General features: G+C 37.5%; 1 long non-coding RNA gene across 1 annotated transcript in view; it reads right to left on the minus strand.

The window, feature by feature from the left end:
* Nucleotides 1-229: 229 nt before the first annotated feature.
* The window catches only part of LOC134432062 (uncharacterized), a 54,368-nt gene continuing 38,539 nt past the window's right edge, over nt 230-16,058 (minus strand). The window contains exons 2-3 of the long non-coding RNA XR_010031204.1: nt 5,618-5,817; nt 230-333 (exon numbers count right to left, since the gene is read on the minus strand). This is a non-coding gene — a long non-coding RNA (uncharacterized LOC134432062). The remainder of the gene's footprint in view (nt 334-5,617; nt 5,818-16,058) is intronic.

Below are 16,058 nucleotides of genomic sequence, written 5' to 3' on the forward strand. Positions count from 1 at the left end.
ACTATCCTATGCTAAATAATCTGCCTATGCTAAGTAATAAATAACAGTTTTGACTGCAGATTATGACAGTAAGTGATCCTGACCCAGTTTTTATTTTGAGAACCATCCTTTGTGGTCATAATGAGTCTGCATAGAATGCACCAAAATCAATTCATAGCTTGGCCTTTTCCACATATCAGACACAGCTTATTAAAATGGTCAAACACATACAGGGCTAAAGTAAAACTCACCTTTGAAGGATACCTTTCATTTCTGCTCAGGAAAGAAATGGCCTTTGGAGACTGTGGGAAAGATCTTGTCTAGGAAAGCCGGACAAAGATCTTCCATGAAGAGCTACATTAAAAAAGTAAATACTTCCTAGAGAAATGTGCAATAAGTCATGTTGTCAAGGTTATGCAAGAAAATGTTCTCAAAGATCAATATTTCTTCTATGGAATTCAATGCACGTTTATAGTGCACAGTAAAAAATTTGAACTGTGGTTATGAAATAGTGTCTTTATGGTGTTTAGCACACCTTCTGAGCTAGTTTCTATATATTTAACTCCATGCTGCATTGCATATTTTAAATTTAGCCTTACTTAGAATTGATCTACTGACATCAGACTAGTTTACCTGCCTACCTTCCATCTCTGCCTTTTAGTTTTCTGTTATCCTGAAATATCTACAATGGGTTACTGGAGACAGCACTGTGCAGCACTACCGGAACCAATTGCTTGGGCTGTTTTAGAAACAATGTATGAAAGATTTCCCCAAAGGCTGTGGTTTTTCAGTTTGAAGCCTGGAAGAATAAAACCGTTGCTGTGAAGCGACGAGAACTGAATGAAAAGACACTCTAGAAGTGTCAGCGTTGCTTGAAACAATTTCTTATTCCCACTCAGCAATTAAATTTTTCAGCTGCATATGTCTGGAAATTGCAGCATTATCCTACTGTCTGATTTATCAATTATGAGGGAAACAGAGAAATTAGCATGATTATAAAACTTGAGCTGTTGTTTTTTGCCTTTTTTTTTTTTTTTTAAATTTGAGGGTCTGAATCTCACTAGTACCATTTAAATCCATTTCTGTTACCTAATTTTGTGTGTAATCTGAGGAACACAAGCAAACAAACTACAAAAAACTCATGGGGAAAAACCTCCAAACCAAAATGAAATTATCAGAATTGGTTCTTTTGCAGAGTTACCTTGAAGGGTAAAAGTCCTAAGTGCTCTGTGTGATTAACTAGACAAAGATCAAACATTCCTGCAAGTTATTTCTTCAACTTCATGCCCACTTCTGTTCAGGGCCTTATTTTCTCCAAATATTGAAGACCTTGGATGCACACCAATTTAATTTTTCCCTATAGAAGCATCAATTTCTAAGTGGTCATTTGCATTTGCCAAGTATTAATAATTTTATGTTAAAAAATAGGGCAGATTACATAACTCTAGAAAATTCTAATGAAAGCAAGTTTTTCTAATTCTCCTACAACAAAAGCAATTTTAAAAAATCATCTGTTCCTGAAGATTGATGTAGTTCAAATTGACTCTTTTGCCTTACCTTAACACTTCTCCAAGCTAAGCTTAACAAAAAACTAAGGAGGTGAAGTCCAAGTTTAATGCAAACAATATCTTCTCTGCACTTCTCTAGAAAATTAGTACCATTGCAAAGTTTTTGCATATAATTTTGCCAATAATTGCCGATTTATGCCAAATTATCAATGGGATATGGTGATAGGCCCAAACCAATTCTGATTATCAGCCTGGTTTACATTGATGGTAGCATGAAGGTTGAGGAGAAAAAGAAGGTCACAGCACGAGTAAGAAAAGAAGAAAAGATATAGCAGTAGCGGTCTGGGGAGTAAGCTTTTCTAGGAAGGAAGGTATAAAAGAAAAAGTGCAAAGATAGGGCAATAAAGCAGTATTTTCAGAAGTCTGACAAGTCTGTAAGATCTTTGAGGTCCATTGATTTCAGAGAACTTCAAAAGGTGTTTGAACAGGTTTTGTCATTTCTTATGACTGCAAGACTTACAGGTCTAATTAATGTACTCTACTGCGTGGTCTAAATAGGTTAGTGTGCTTTTCATAGTTATGTCTAACTGTAGGTCAAGCAATAGATTATCAGGATTTAAAATCTCCTACAAATGTTTCAAGGTCTAAAGGTACCATGATTTTGTCCTTTTTTACAGAAGTGACAAAAGAGTCATGTCTCACATTTATTTCACTTCAGAGAATTCTTTGGAATTTCAAAATTTTGTCTTAAATACTGGAGTGAAAACCATGTGTTACAGTGGTGCATATTTAGTTTTATCAGGCTTTCTTTAAGAAAAAAAGTTTGTGCAGAATTCTAATATCAAAATCCTAAGTGTTGTGGATCACCACAAAAATCTAAAATTTACCCTTCACATTTTCATTGGCAAGAAATTTGCAGCAAGATATCCCTTTTTTAAAGTCTCTGTATGTGTTGCAGGGGGGAGTAGTTGTGCATTTAACCTCCAAAATTAGTGTCTGTTGTTACTAGCGATAAGGCAGGAGAAGCCTGCCTTAAAAAAAAGCAAGCAAAAATTAAAACTGTATCTTCTCCGTGACCTGGTAAGGGGAGGTCGGACACGAAGGAAAAGATGTCATTGGCCTAATTAATGACCCCTGGTGTGTTTGGCAAGATTTTCCTTCTTTTCCTTTTGGAGCAGCTGTGCCACTGGGCAAAGGTAAAAGTAGCATAGATGCACACAAGGGAACCACCAAAGTTCCTTTAGCAGCCATGTGGTACGACTAACAGGCTCTGTTTCTCCAGCCTTTCCTCTGTGTTCACTGAAATGCTGAGCTGCTGAGCTGCTTAGTCTCCTCTCCTGCTGCCACTTATTTCCAGCACCCTGCTCACCACTGTAACAGCAATTTCAAGCCTGTGATGTTTCTGCTGTGGTTTTCTTTGCTTCCTGAACAGGACAGAGAAAGAAGCTCATTAAGATTGCCATGCAACACATCAGAAAGCAAAAAGCACTTACTTATATCTCTTTGTACTTTTGTAAGGGATGAGAACTCCTAGAGGTGAAGAATCTAAATAAAGTTTATATTGCTGCAAAATTGCAGTCCAGTTTTCTCTTCCTTTTTCTTCCCTCACAATGAGATCAGGTGAACTTCTCCACTTTCATACATGCAATATATTGAATGTAGAAAGAAAAATGTCCTATTTAGAAGAATTTAGAATTTGAATGAAAATAAGTCTGCCATCATTGTGTCATCCATCATCTATGTGCCCTTGGCAATTTTGTTTAGTCATATGTCAAAACTAAGTGAACCAGAAGCAAACTGAGCTGAACAAATAGTAAACTGGAATGAGAATGAAAAAACAAAACAAAGGAAAAAAACCAAACAAACAACCCAACCTAAAAAGCTCAGAAAAACTTGTTCCAGTCATCTTTTTCCACAATAAATTGTTCTTGTGTCACTCTATTCTACTGTTTCTAACCTGATTGTTTTTCTACTCACTTCTTTTAAGTCTGCTTGCTGTTGAAATATTCTGGAAATGTCTAGATCATAGCACCATCCCTGGTTTCACTGTAGTAGTTAAGATTGGAGATTGTAGATACAATGAAATTACCCACAACAAGAATCAATGCTAAAGATGACCTTTCAGGAACTTATCATGTGTGATTAAAGGTTAGATCAACTAAATGTTAGTTTGGTTGATTTAGAAGCAACTAAAATGTTGCTTCTCCCTCACTCTGCATGAGCTCATGGGGAGGTTGAGAAAAGTGCTTTTTTCCTAGGCACTTTTTTTTTTATTTCCAACATTACTAAACTTCTTATGGAGAGGAAACTAAAAAGGGAAATCTCTGAATCACCATTTTGTCTAATAGTTTTAGATTTTCAGAGCTTTTTTTTTTTTTTTGGTTTCTCTGATCTTGAAATTAGTTCACCAGAGCTGTCTAGTCATATGTGATCTTAAGGATAATCATCCCTTCATGGAAAGTTTCATGCACTCCTCTTGCTATTCCCTCTTTGCTGCTGCCTCCAGCTGTTAATATCAATTCTGTTTTGTTGAGGAAAGCCATTACAATCTCTTCTGGTACTAATGTCAGAATCTCACAATTGTCTCTAATCCCAGATTGGTCCTTGTTTACCAGTGAGAGCCTTCAGGCTCTCTCATAGTGTAAGAGAAAATCCTCATTGGGAGAGAAAAAATGTCTGTCCTGACCTTTCCTGGTAGAGAGTGACCTATTTGCCAAGGTACAGCTAGGCTGTCAGGTAGGGCTGAGACCCTGTACTGCAATGACCTGAAAGAGAAGCGGTCTTCCAACTTTGGAGACTTCATAGCTCTGGTTAACTGCAGTGTGTGTAGATTACAGTGTTCTTGAGCTGTCTTCTCTTTGTGACCTTTAATAAATAGGCAGGGTATCTTGATGATTAAGATTCTCCTGAGAAGGCTTAAGTTTGGAAAATGCAGACATTTCACTCTGGCTTTTCTGTGACAAAGTCAATTGGTGTTTGTTGCTGAAATGCTGGATTTTACACAGAGCTTTAGACCAGTGATTATGGCAGTAGGTGGGAATTCAATGAGCAGAATGAAAGGCAGTCATGTTGAATGTCTCACTAACTTCTCACACCTTTAGTGTAACATCTGATTTCATATCAGCGTGTGTGCATTTCTCTCCCAATGATTTTCAGAGGTCCTTTTTCATGTTATTATTGGTATCCCACTTCACGGACACCTTATGCATTCTTCTATTAGTGAATGAAGAAAATAAATATCTGAGTTGAGAAGAGTCCTTAAAAGCAGTGACTGAGAAATTCAAGAATTTGCATGAAAAATGCTAGAAGTGCAACAGATGTGAAATCTCTTCCAGCCAAAGCAATAGAAGATTGAGAATGTTGTTTTAGCTCCTCTGGCAGAGAACCCATAGCAATCTGGATACACCAAGGAGTTCCCTAGGCCCAAGGGAAAAAGATGTTTTGTAGCTTCCCAACTATACGATTCTTATTTCAAATTCTTTAGTTTAAAGGCTGACATTTGCCACATGTCTGAATACTGCTTAGAACAATTGGATACTGGTCTGCATTTGGATACCTGTAGACATTGTCTATATTGCATACCTGTAGACATTCCCAACATTTCAAGTATTTCTACTTTATTATTATTATTTTAATGGTATGAATTCCCTTAAGGGAATTTATATTGTTCTAGTGTTTCTCTTTCCTATTATGGCTCTTTCTTAAGCCCCTTGAGTTTCACTCCCATAAGCAGAATATTCAAAGCCGCAGATAATTACACTTTAAAATTATGTCCTCTTTTGCCTATTGTTTTCCTGTTTGTTCACTTATTTATTTATTTAATTAATTTAAGACTGTGTGATTTTGTCAAAGAAACTATTAGCTAGAAGTTCATGTCTGTTAGCAGGAGATATGTACCTACACTCCTCTGTAATAAAGAAAAATAATTTATCTGTGTTAACAGTTTCCTAGTGACTTTTATGTTAGTAGCTCACAGAACTCTGGAGCCTGTGAGTAAATCGATTCACATATTGTTGTGTCAGGCTACAGGATTCTCACTTTTCTCTGCCTGAAGATGGGAAATAGGAAATAGGAAATGATAATTTGGTCAATGAGCCTTAAAACATATGTGGTATTTGCACAGCAATTACCTTTCTCTCCAAATATACAAGGAAAGTGTTCCCTGTAATGATAATACATTCTCTGTGAAGTGATGTATGGTCTTCGTGGAGATCTTTAAGCAGCAGCACACCTGCTTTGCCTCTGGAGCGCCAGATGGGACTGAGCTTAGGATCAGTAGATGACTCAAGAGTTTCTGGTGTGGTACTTCCAGCTGCTGGTTCACACAAATCTGAAGGAAGGGGATAGGCATTTGCTGAGATTAGTCCCTTGTGATAGATCATACAAGGTAAATTGCCCATGCATGGTCTGGCATGCTTTTAAGGTTTAGAAAGTGAATATATAGAATTCAGAACAGCCTGACAGTAAAATAAAAGAGAATAATGCCTGAAATGCAAAAGCTGAAATCTCCTCCCAAGGTGTTAGGAGCATTTCTGTATCCTACAGATGCCGTGTTTCTGATGAATAAACACAAAGGCTATCAACAAAGCCTTAGGGATTGTGCTTGCCCTTCCAGCTGCTCTGCTTTTAACCAAGTGCCTGACATGAGACAACCTGATCCATGCAGGGGACACGGGACCTCATATGCATCCACTTGCACCGACAAGGCAGGGCTACTTCTTTTGCTCTTTACATCCTGCATCCAGCAGGATGTAAAGGACAAAACATGGCGTAAATTTTTTCTTAGCTGCTAAAACTAACTCCTAATGTTCAGAAACAGGACACATTCTGCAAGTCTTTCTTCCTTGGAAAAATACAGAAGTTCTCTTGGGAGTTTACTAAGACAAAAGTTCCCAGAATTTGTCTTGTAAGAACAGAAGGTGGTAGTGGTGATGGGAATCATCTTCTGCAATATTTTATTCCCTTGCTGTGTTACATTGTTTTTCAGTCATTAAGAATGATCTTGTACACAATTTTAACTTCTTGCCAGGTACAGAGGGAAGTTATTGCTTAAAATTATTACAAGAAACAAGTGGTGATTATTTCCCACCCTGCTTATCTATAATTTTCACAGATTATTACAAGCCACCAGATAGTTCAAACTCCATGGTATTTATGAGGAGATTAATATTCCACTTTCATTACATATGTGCAATTATTTCTTTAGCAGGATTGTGTATTATTTCTTGTACATAGGTGCTTCCTATTAGCATGTGTGCTCCAAATGAAAAGCTATCACTTGCCAGATTAAAAATGTTGGTACTGAAGTATAATTTGTAATGTATTGATGATTACTTTGGGGAGGTAACACAAATTAGCCAGAGGGGTGAAAAAATAAGGGTAAGTTACAGCCTGTTAAGGCTTCATGTGAATTCCCTTATTCAGAAGGAAAGCAACCATCACTAGCCTATTCCCTAAGAGATTTCATTCAGTTCTACTTCACTGAAGCCATGTGACTTCTAAATTAAAGCATCTATACAGGCATTCAGTAAATGCCTTGCAGTAGGACTAACCTCTGGTGAAATAAAGCATTAACTTCACTCTTTTCTGGAGGATCGCCATGTAGAAAAACTGTCTTATAATTGTAGATGAAATCAAATACAAAAGCAGAATTAGGTTTTCAAATAACTGCTGACATAATTGTGCTCTGACCCTGTCAGTCAGTAAAATGACAAGGTATTTCAGTCCTCCATATCTAATTTTTCGAAAGTTTAAGTTTCTACAGAAAATATAACTCAGAAAAGAGCATTTTGCATTGCCTAAAATAATTAAGTTAAATTAAACTGAAACCATTTGAAAATTATTCTGGTGCTTTTTGTGTATCCTTGTGGAATGAGCCATGGGTGATGACAGAGGCCTGATCTCTTGAACATGCAAGAGAAAAAAGACAAAAATCTCAAAACTAAAGGAGTTTGTACAAAAATGTACAAACTCTGTGACTTATAAAAGCACTAGGGCATAAGTCTAATATTGTAAGTGTAGTATATGGTAGAGATAATTGATACTATTAATGTATAAAATATTGTAAAATTCAAGCTATGTCTTTTGACCACCCCAGCTGGGAGATGAGTCCTATTTTTATTCAATTAGTTCCTGGACAACGTTAAGATAATATCGAGTTTATTAACGATGAATGGAACCTTCATGAGCAATCATCACCGACTTCCCTGGAATGCAGGAGTGATCTCGCACCTCGAAGATTGCATCTACTGCACTGGGTACCAGCGCCACCCTGTCACATGTGAATGCCGACTTCTCCGGAGTGCTCTGACATCATCTGGACACCTGGACTGGACTTTTGTCTACCCCTGCACATGTATGGCCCCAGTTCTGCATGTGAAGGGACACAAAGGAACATTCGGGCATCTCTGCCTCAGGCAGAATGAACTGTATAAAAGCTCGTTGGGTGAAGCAGCCGGGGTGAACCGAGGGGGAGACTCTGACATTTTGGCGGTCAGATCCAGGTTCACCCAGCACCGATCCCGGAGTTGACGCTGCCCTTGGCTGTGGTGGTTTTTTTCCTGATTGAAATTCTGTTTTGCTGACAATCTAATAAATCATTGCTAAATTTTCTTGTACATTTGGCTCCCGATTTGATCATTTATAACATAAGTATTTGCATCAAATTTTAAAATATAAACTTGAAGCAATGCATGTAGAAAGCATAATAAATATTGTTAACTGACTCAGTGACTACAGTATGAAGCTGATGAAATTTATGTAGATTGTTACAGCTTCCAACTGATTAAAAATCTGCACATTCCAAAGTCAAGTCTACTTAGAAAATTACTAGGTGTGAACTTATTGACTGGAATATCTTTTGAAAGTGAAATAACTAAAGTCCAGGCTGAATAAAACAGAACATTTCTAACAAGATGTAGTGCAGCATCTCCTCAGACCCAGTGTCAATGTGTGGTCCTTTGGCATTTGTTTAGAGAAGATGATTTTTTGTCTTCATGAGTGAAAATAAAAAAGGTGTCTATGCATATATATAAATTATCCAAAGTATTTATATAAAGAAAGTATCTGAAATTAAAACTCTTTAAAACAGCAGAAGCTTTCTTGTGTCATCCAGATGCATGGTATAGCAAAACCAAAGCTCCACATAAAAATCTGTGAAAAGTAACATACATGGTCTTTCTATTAAGCATAAAATCAAGCCAAATTATTCTGTATTTAAAGTAACAAAACAGGATTACTTTTGCCTTATTTGTGTAATATATGCTAGAAATAATTCATGTTATCAAATAATGTATTTTATAAAGATTGTGAAATCCAAACAAATCTCTGACCACAAGCAGCCTGAGGGACGGATGTCTATTCAAATTCCAGAATTCCTGAAGGCAGCCAGACAACAATCGGCGCTTCTGCCTAAGAATAGACGCACCCAGCGCGATGATCACTGGTATCCCAAGTCATCAGAAACTGCCTAAGAGCGATCATGGTCCTGCAGATAATATCAATCAAGATAGCTGAATCAACACTGGGTATCAACCAGGAGATGGCCACTTGTCCAGCTCTGCACAATGAAAGAACCAGCTATGAATGTGGAGAGTTACAAAAGAAATTGGGACTCCTTCGCCTCAGGCAAAATAAACTGTATAAAACCTCTTTGCTGGAAGTGGCTTGGGTGAACGAGGAGGGGGTGATTAGATGCCGTAGAGGTCGGATCCAGATTCACCCAGCACTGTTCCCGGGCTCGACACTGTCTCTTTGAGGACTATATTTTGCTCACGCATAAACATAAATAAATATTTTCGCATTTTTTATAATTTGGCTTTCAATTGATCATTTACAACACTTGTTTAGTTATGCATACTGTTGGGATATCCCAGAGTGCTTTTTCCATTGTAAAAAAGTTTGGCAATATGTATGCTTTTAGACTGATTGAGCTATGAAGTGCTAGCAGCACCCTGAAATGGTCAGGAAACATGAAGAATCGTATTAAGAACAGCTTGTTTTATTACAGTTTTTAATGTTGTTGAGTTTGTATGAGCAGTACAGTACTTCAGCTTTGTTTAGGTAAATCAGAGATATGTTTTGGGCAGATCATCTCCTAAATATATAAGATAAATATTTTCTTTTTTTTTTTTTTTGTAGGTTTTTTCGTTTGGAGCATTTTTCTATCAATTTAAGACTATTAAATTTGAAGGTGAATGTGTCATAAAATTGTGAACCTACTAGTCTCATTCAGAGCAGCTGGAACCCAAGATCTGTATTTTGTGAGTATTCCAGAAAAAAAATCAGGTAATTTGTCAAAAGCCCTTTACAATGCCACATTCAGAAATTATTAATTATGGCAGTCCAAGCAGGAATCTGCAACAATTTGCATACAACTCTGCTATCTGAGCCTGCTCAGGAAGCCAGGGAAAATAATGGGCCATTGGCAGACCATAAGACATGGTGGTCTGTGACAGAAATGCCAGAACATCCATTTCACACACCTGTGTGTTGAAACTGCAGCATGCCAGGAGGAGAGAGAATGTCTCCAGCTATGAAATCACTCACCATGCATTCTATGCCTCTCTATAAATGTTTCAAGAAACCTGTATTTCATTTTGGTACAAACGAATTTGCACCATCAGTTGACCATATTGAACTTGAGTACAGTCAGGTTTTTTCTGCACTGCCCAGCACTACTCCTTGTGGAGATTCTCTGCCCATTTGGGGCTAATCCGATGGCAGAAGCAAGGCTTTAGAACCTCAAAACAGCATTCACATGATAAACAGTGCTTAGATGTCCCCCCAGCACAGCTACTCTGCTTCCACAGAGCCAGGGAGGGATTTCCATGAGGAATCTACCAGCCATGTGTGAAATCATCTTCCCTATAATTAACTGTGTGATTTCTGTGCCAAATCCCGTCTTTCAGATGCTACCTGACAGCACTTCCCAGAGCCTTATAGTTCATATGGTCATGAATGACACCAGACAAGTTGATAGCCCAAAGTTTGCCTCTATCGCTGAAGCAAGGCTCAGCGAGAAGTTTAGGACACCAGCAACACCATCAATTGACCTCTGCAGTATTACTGGGACAAGGTATCATGTACTTCTTGGCACCTCTGTGATGCTCTTTGTCCTGGTTTGTAACTTTTCAAGCTATGAGCTTTAGCAATATTTACTCTTTCACACGGCAAGCTCCACCTAACCTCTAACAATGCCTTCTCTGACAGTAATGTTTTCCTGTACAATTAATAGGAAAAGACAAGAAGTGCGGAATTTTGAGCTAAAAAGTGTGAAAATTCAAATTATTGTATTTAAGAGGAAGAGCTGAATATGGTTTGATTCAAATGCATATGTGTACTAATTTTCAGCCAAATCACTTTGTTGTACAGAAATCAACAAATGGGAAAATCAAGTATAACTCAGCAGCTTAGATTGTAAGGCCAGTTGTCAAGTTTGTGTTACCAATCTTATCAGTATGCCAATTTAAATGTTTCCTTTATTATAAGAGTATTTATTTATCAGAACTATTCTAGTTCTGAAAATTTTAGTGGTTGTTCTGATAACTTAGGCCTGCATCTTGCTTAAAATTCATAAATCTGAATGTTGATGGTACAGAAGCATGAAAGAATGAGCATTCAGGTCAAGTCTTCATGAAAAGTAAAAGCTTGCACTTTTAAAAGTACATTGATGAGACATCTTTACTTTATTTATCCAAGAAGAAGTCCAAGCAGGTAAGCCATGGCCACACAATAAAATAAGACCTAGCTGCAATTTTAAAACCTAATTAAAATGTAATGGTCTACACATCATAACACTGTAATATTGTTAGAAGTTAACGTTGAAATGTGTAAAATAATGTGTTTCCCTTAAAGCTGTCAGTCAAAACTATAAAAAAAGATGTACTACTATTGTTTTAACTGTGAAAAAGTACTCCAAACTTTCCGTGTTTAATCTTTGGTTAATGAGTTGAGTCACTTGAAATTTGGACATTTATGTTACCGATCCTATTGTAACTAGTTGTTCTTTCAGTAAGTGTTGGACTTTCTTCCTGTAAAATATGGTAATTAAAAGTTCTAAAGCAATTCTGTAACTTTGGCTCTTTTAATAAAATATTTGCAGATTTTTTTCCTGTGTGAAAGTTTGAGTGGAACTTAAACTAAGAAATTTATAATTTTTATATGTATCTCAGTGAGGAATCTCCTCCCTCCTTTGTAAAACCTTGAAAATAATAAAAACAAAACAAATCAAATCAAAACAAAAGGTTTTCTACTTTCCAATCAAACGCCAGAATTAGTAGAATCAAGCTGTATGTGTAGTTGTACTGTATTGTGCTCATTATTAAAACAACCTAAAGAATAAAGTACAATTTAGGTGATCTCTACAAAGAAGTCATGTTCTTCAGAAATGAAGGTATCTGTACTAGCATTTCGGCCATCAGCAATGTAAAAGTCAGTCTAATAAAAGGAGTCTAAAAAACATCTTCTTTTTATATTCAAAGAGGATCAAATCCTAAAATGAATGAAGCTTGTGTCGTCTATATTAAGTTGCTTTCAAGTACTGAAGAAAGGGCCTCCTCACCAAGAAGGGCCCTATAGACGAAAGTGTGTTTAAAAGTTTTCATCATCAGAGTTGATTGCCTGTCCCCTTGAGCACAGAATTATGTATCTTAGCATTGCACGGAATAAATACAATGAGCCTTGAATCTTGAGGACAGTACCAGATATCAACTGCTTTAGACAGAGTTTCACTGACAAATTGAGGCTAAACTGGGTCTGTTGGAGGGGCAACCAAGCTACAAGGAGATGCATTATCTATTAACAGGCTTACAAGGGAAACTGCCTGGGGTAGAAAATTAAAAACAGTATAATATATGATATGACAATTCATAAAAGAAACTGAAAGGCTGATAAGTGTTGTTGCATCGGCATTTAGCACTTTCCACAAGATAAATACTACTAATTGATTTGGATTTGATATGGTCATTAACATGTAGCCTAATTCTACTTTTACATCACTATTAATCAGGATTAAATCTAGTTGAGTCTGTAGCTCCACTCAGCATTTCCAGGCTCCCAAATATCAAATTAAAAAAGGTGGAAAAATTATTGAAAAAAAAAGAAAAAAAAAAGGTAAATTTTTAATTTCTACTACTGGAGCCTCTGTCCTGAAGAACATAAAGTGAGTAAAACCTCTTGCATAATGGATGCTTCAAGAGAAGGGATAGACACTTGTTATTGAAAACAAAAGAAGTGAAAGCCTCTGCAGAATATTCCATGGACTGCACTTTACCTCTCCAGCCAAGACTGCAATTTTAAGACCACATGTTTCTTCAGAGGGATGGAGCACCTCTCTGTGAGGAAAGTCTGAGAGAATTGGGACTGCCCACTGGATAAAAGAAGGCTTTGCGGTGACCTTACTGCACCCTTCCAGTACCTGAAGAGAGCCTACAAAAAAAGTGGAGGGAGACTATTTACAAGAGCAAGTAATGACAGAACAAGGGGAAATTGCTCCAAACTGAAAGACAGCAGGTTTAGATTAGATATTATGAAAAAAATTTGTTGCGAGGGTGAAGAGGCCCTAGGACACATTGGCCAGAAGAGAAGTTGTGGCTGCTCCATCCCTGGGACTGTGTACAGACAGGCTGAATGAGGCTCTGAGAAACCTGCTGTAGTGGAAGGAGTCCCTGATCATGGCAGGGGGCTTGGAACTAGATGATCTTTAAGATACTTTCCAATCCAAATCATTCTATGACTCTGTTATTCTATATGTCACCAGAAATCACAGTGGAAAAAAGCATGAATTTGATATGATGTGATTTAAGGGGAAATCAGTATCAAATTAGAATAAAAGATAAAATTATCTTCATGTTTTTCTCGTTTGAAATTACTCTAGATTTTGCTTTTCAAAATGTATAATTGTTTCCTAAAGTTAAGAGAGTGGGGATAGTACATGAAGGGTCAAATTTTATTTCCACGTGACTTATGGAGCTGGCTGCTATTTTAAGCAGAAACTGATTGATGTTGTGCGGGGCAGAGAGAGGTTTGGAAAATTAACATAAATATAAAAAATAACTATCATTAAATATCAGAGTTAAGAAATAATTTTAATAGATAAAACAGGTGATTTTTGTGAGCTTTTAGGCCATGTACAGACTTGACATGCAGGCTTTGGAAGTCTGCTTATGTTGATTCTGCATTTTCCTGAGTTGCAGAGAAGCACTTGTAAAACAAACTAGCTTTTATTGGAATATTTTGCTACAAAATCAATGTGTCCCAAGAAGGGAATGATAGAAGAGATGTGTCCCTACAAGTATAGACGTCCATTTCTCATTGTTTCAGAACATCTGGTCTTGGTTTTACAGGTAATAATATACCTATTGCCTGAACCTACTACACCTCTCACCATGTAGAGTTTTATATGAGGAATTCTGTTGATGCTTATTGTTGCTGGGAACAGTAGCAGCATCCAGATGTGATTAAAGCATGAAGTAAATTCCAGGGGAGAGAAGGGTGTGGGAAAGTTTAATAAATGCATAAAGTGTATAACTTTAAACACATACATGGTTTCAGGATTTTAGAAATATTGATTTAACCAGCATAAGAAAGACTGCTGAATACTCCAAATTGCACATCCTGAGCTTCCTCTGATAGCCAGAAAGCAAATATACCAGAAAAATTTATGAATAATACTAAAAAAACAAGTTCCTCATGGTAATCTAATGCAATTGTCTTAAACTTTCTTCTCCCTTCTTCCTTCACTAAGTTTCAACCTTTTCAGCAACTAGAAGTTCACAAAAAGACATGTCATCTCAGTATATCTGTGTTTTCTATACAATATAATTTCAAAGCCACCGAATATAGCCATACTTAGGGAAAATGCCTGTGATTTGGTGGTGTGGTTTTTTTTACTATTTTATACCACCTTCCAACAGATTTTTGCTATATTTGACATATTGATGAAAGCAGTATTTTGGTTTTCCACTTTTAGCAACAAGCTCTTTTCTTCTCACTGTTAAACATAATGTTTTTATTTCAACAGTTGTCCTCAACAATAGGAGGGCAGCCAGAGATATATTTTGGTTCTAGTCCTATAAGAGGCTTTTAGTACCTTTGAGTAGAGAGGACTGGATATCTGTAAAATTCTCTTGGGACTGTTTGCTTGCATAGTGTGGAATTGCATTTACATTCTGCTTTCCTGGGCAGCTTTCAGGTTGTCAGCTGTGTGTTTAGTTGTACCTTGAGTGCCTGTAGAACTGCTTGGCTCTAATCTTGTGAAAAAAAGTAGTGATGGCTGACTTCTACAGCAGATTCTGAAGTATGTGGATGAGTCTGGTGAATGTGGTAGTTTGAGTAAAGTAGCAGTGTGGAAGCATGCCCCACTTCTCTCTCTCTCCTTCCTAAGTTTCTTTGTATTACAGAGCTAAGAAATGCTTTGGTTCTGTGCAGCTCATTTTCGCTGGGGTTTGTGAGTTGGTTCTCATGCTGTGGAATAGTTATGAGGCATGGTTTCATGACCACCTGTGCTGCCTTTACTCCTTGAGACACTGTGAAACTCTCAGCAAGAGGCTGGGGAATGGGGAGATAGCATCACTTGGTGTTCAGAACCTTCTAATACCTGGACATGAGTAGTCTTGGGCTCCCCACATGGGTCCATGGGACTTTCCTAACACACAGCTGCTGTCACCTACAGCCACCTGTGAGTAACACTTCTGCCTTATACTCTTTAACCTAAGCACCCTTCCCAGACATGAGTTAACAGAACTACTGATGCTGCACAATGCCCTTTCCAAGTTGTGGCCTCTTCAGGCCTACAAAGGCATCTTCTAAAGAGATTGATTACACATAATAATTAATAATTGAGTCTGATACTGTCTCATATCCATTTAACATTGAGCTTGGATGTGCATCTCTTTCATGGTTTTCTCACCTACCACATCCTACCAACTCGTTTGTCCTTCTACACTGCTATTCCTACTGACAACTAGAAATAAACCTGTAAGCTGATGATATAGGCGCCTGGCCAGACACGGTTTCAGGGTGCCTGGATGTTTTATGTCATATTCAAAAGTGATTCATCTTCACCCTTATCTTGCACCTGGCATCTGATGGTACATACTTTGCTTTTCTGCATCCAGCAACCTGTTAACTGGGCAGTCACCGTTTTTCCCAATGAGCAACAGAACCCACAGCCAGAATGTGCAGATACATAGGTGCATATGGAAGGGGGAAAAGCCAAACAGAAGGAACAGTTTTCATTTTAGTGAATTGCATAGTCTGCAATGCACAGTGATGTGTTACCATATGCAGTCTCTAAAAGGTTTTTTCAAGCAATGCCTTGTTAGAGGGACTCAGCATTGTCTGGGTAAAGGTGACTTGTCTGGTTGCTGGAAACAAAATCTGCAAAAGACATAGGTCAAGCTTTGCCTGATGAATGCAGGTGACCCTTATATTGTTCATCTGTTTAATTACTTTTTTACTGGTATGAGTGTTGTGTTGCCTATATTTTACCTCGTTGTTGTTTAGTTTGGCTTTTGTATTTTCTGTTCAAAAACTGTGTCTTGAGGCAGGAAATCTGTTCAGGAAGACATC

This window comes from Melospiza melodia, chromosome Z (assembly GCF_035770615.1).
Source record: "Melospiza melodia melodia isolate bMelMel2 chromosome Z, bMelMel2.pri, whole genome shotgun sequence".
NCBI classification, from domain to species: domain Eukaryota; kingdom Metazoa; phylum Chordata; class Aves; order Passeriformes; family Passerellidae; genus Melospiza; species Melospiza melodia.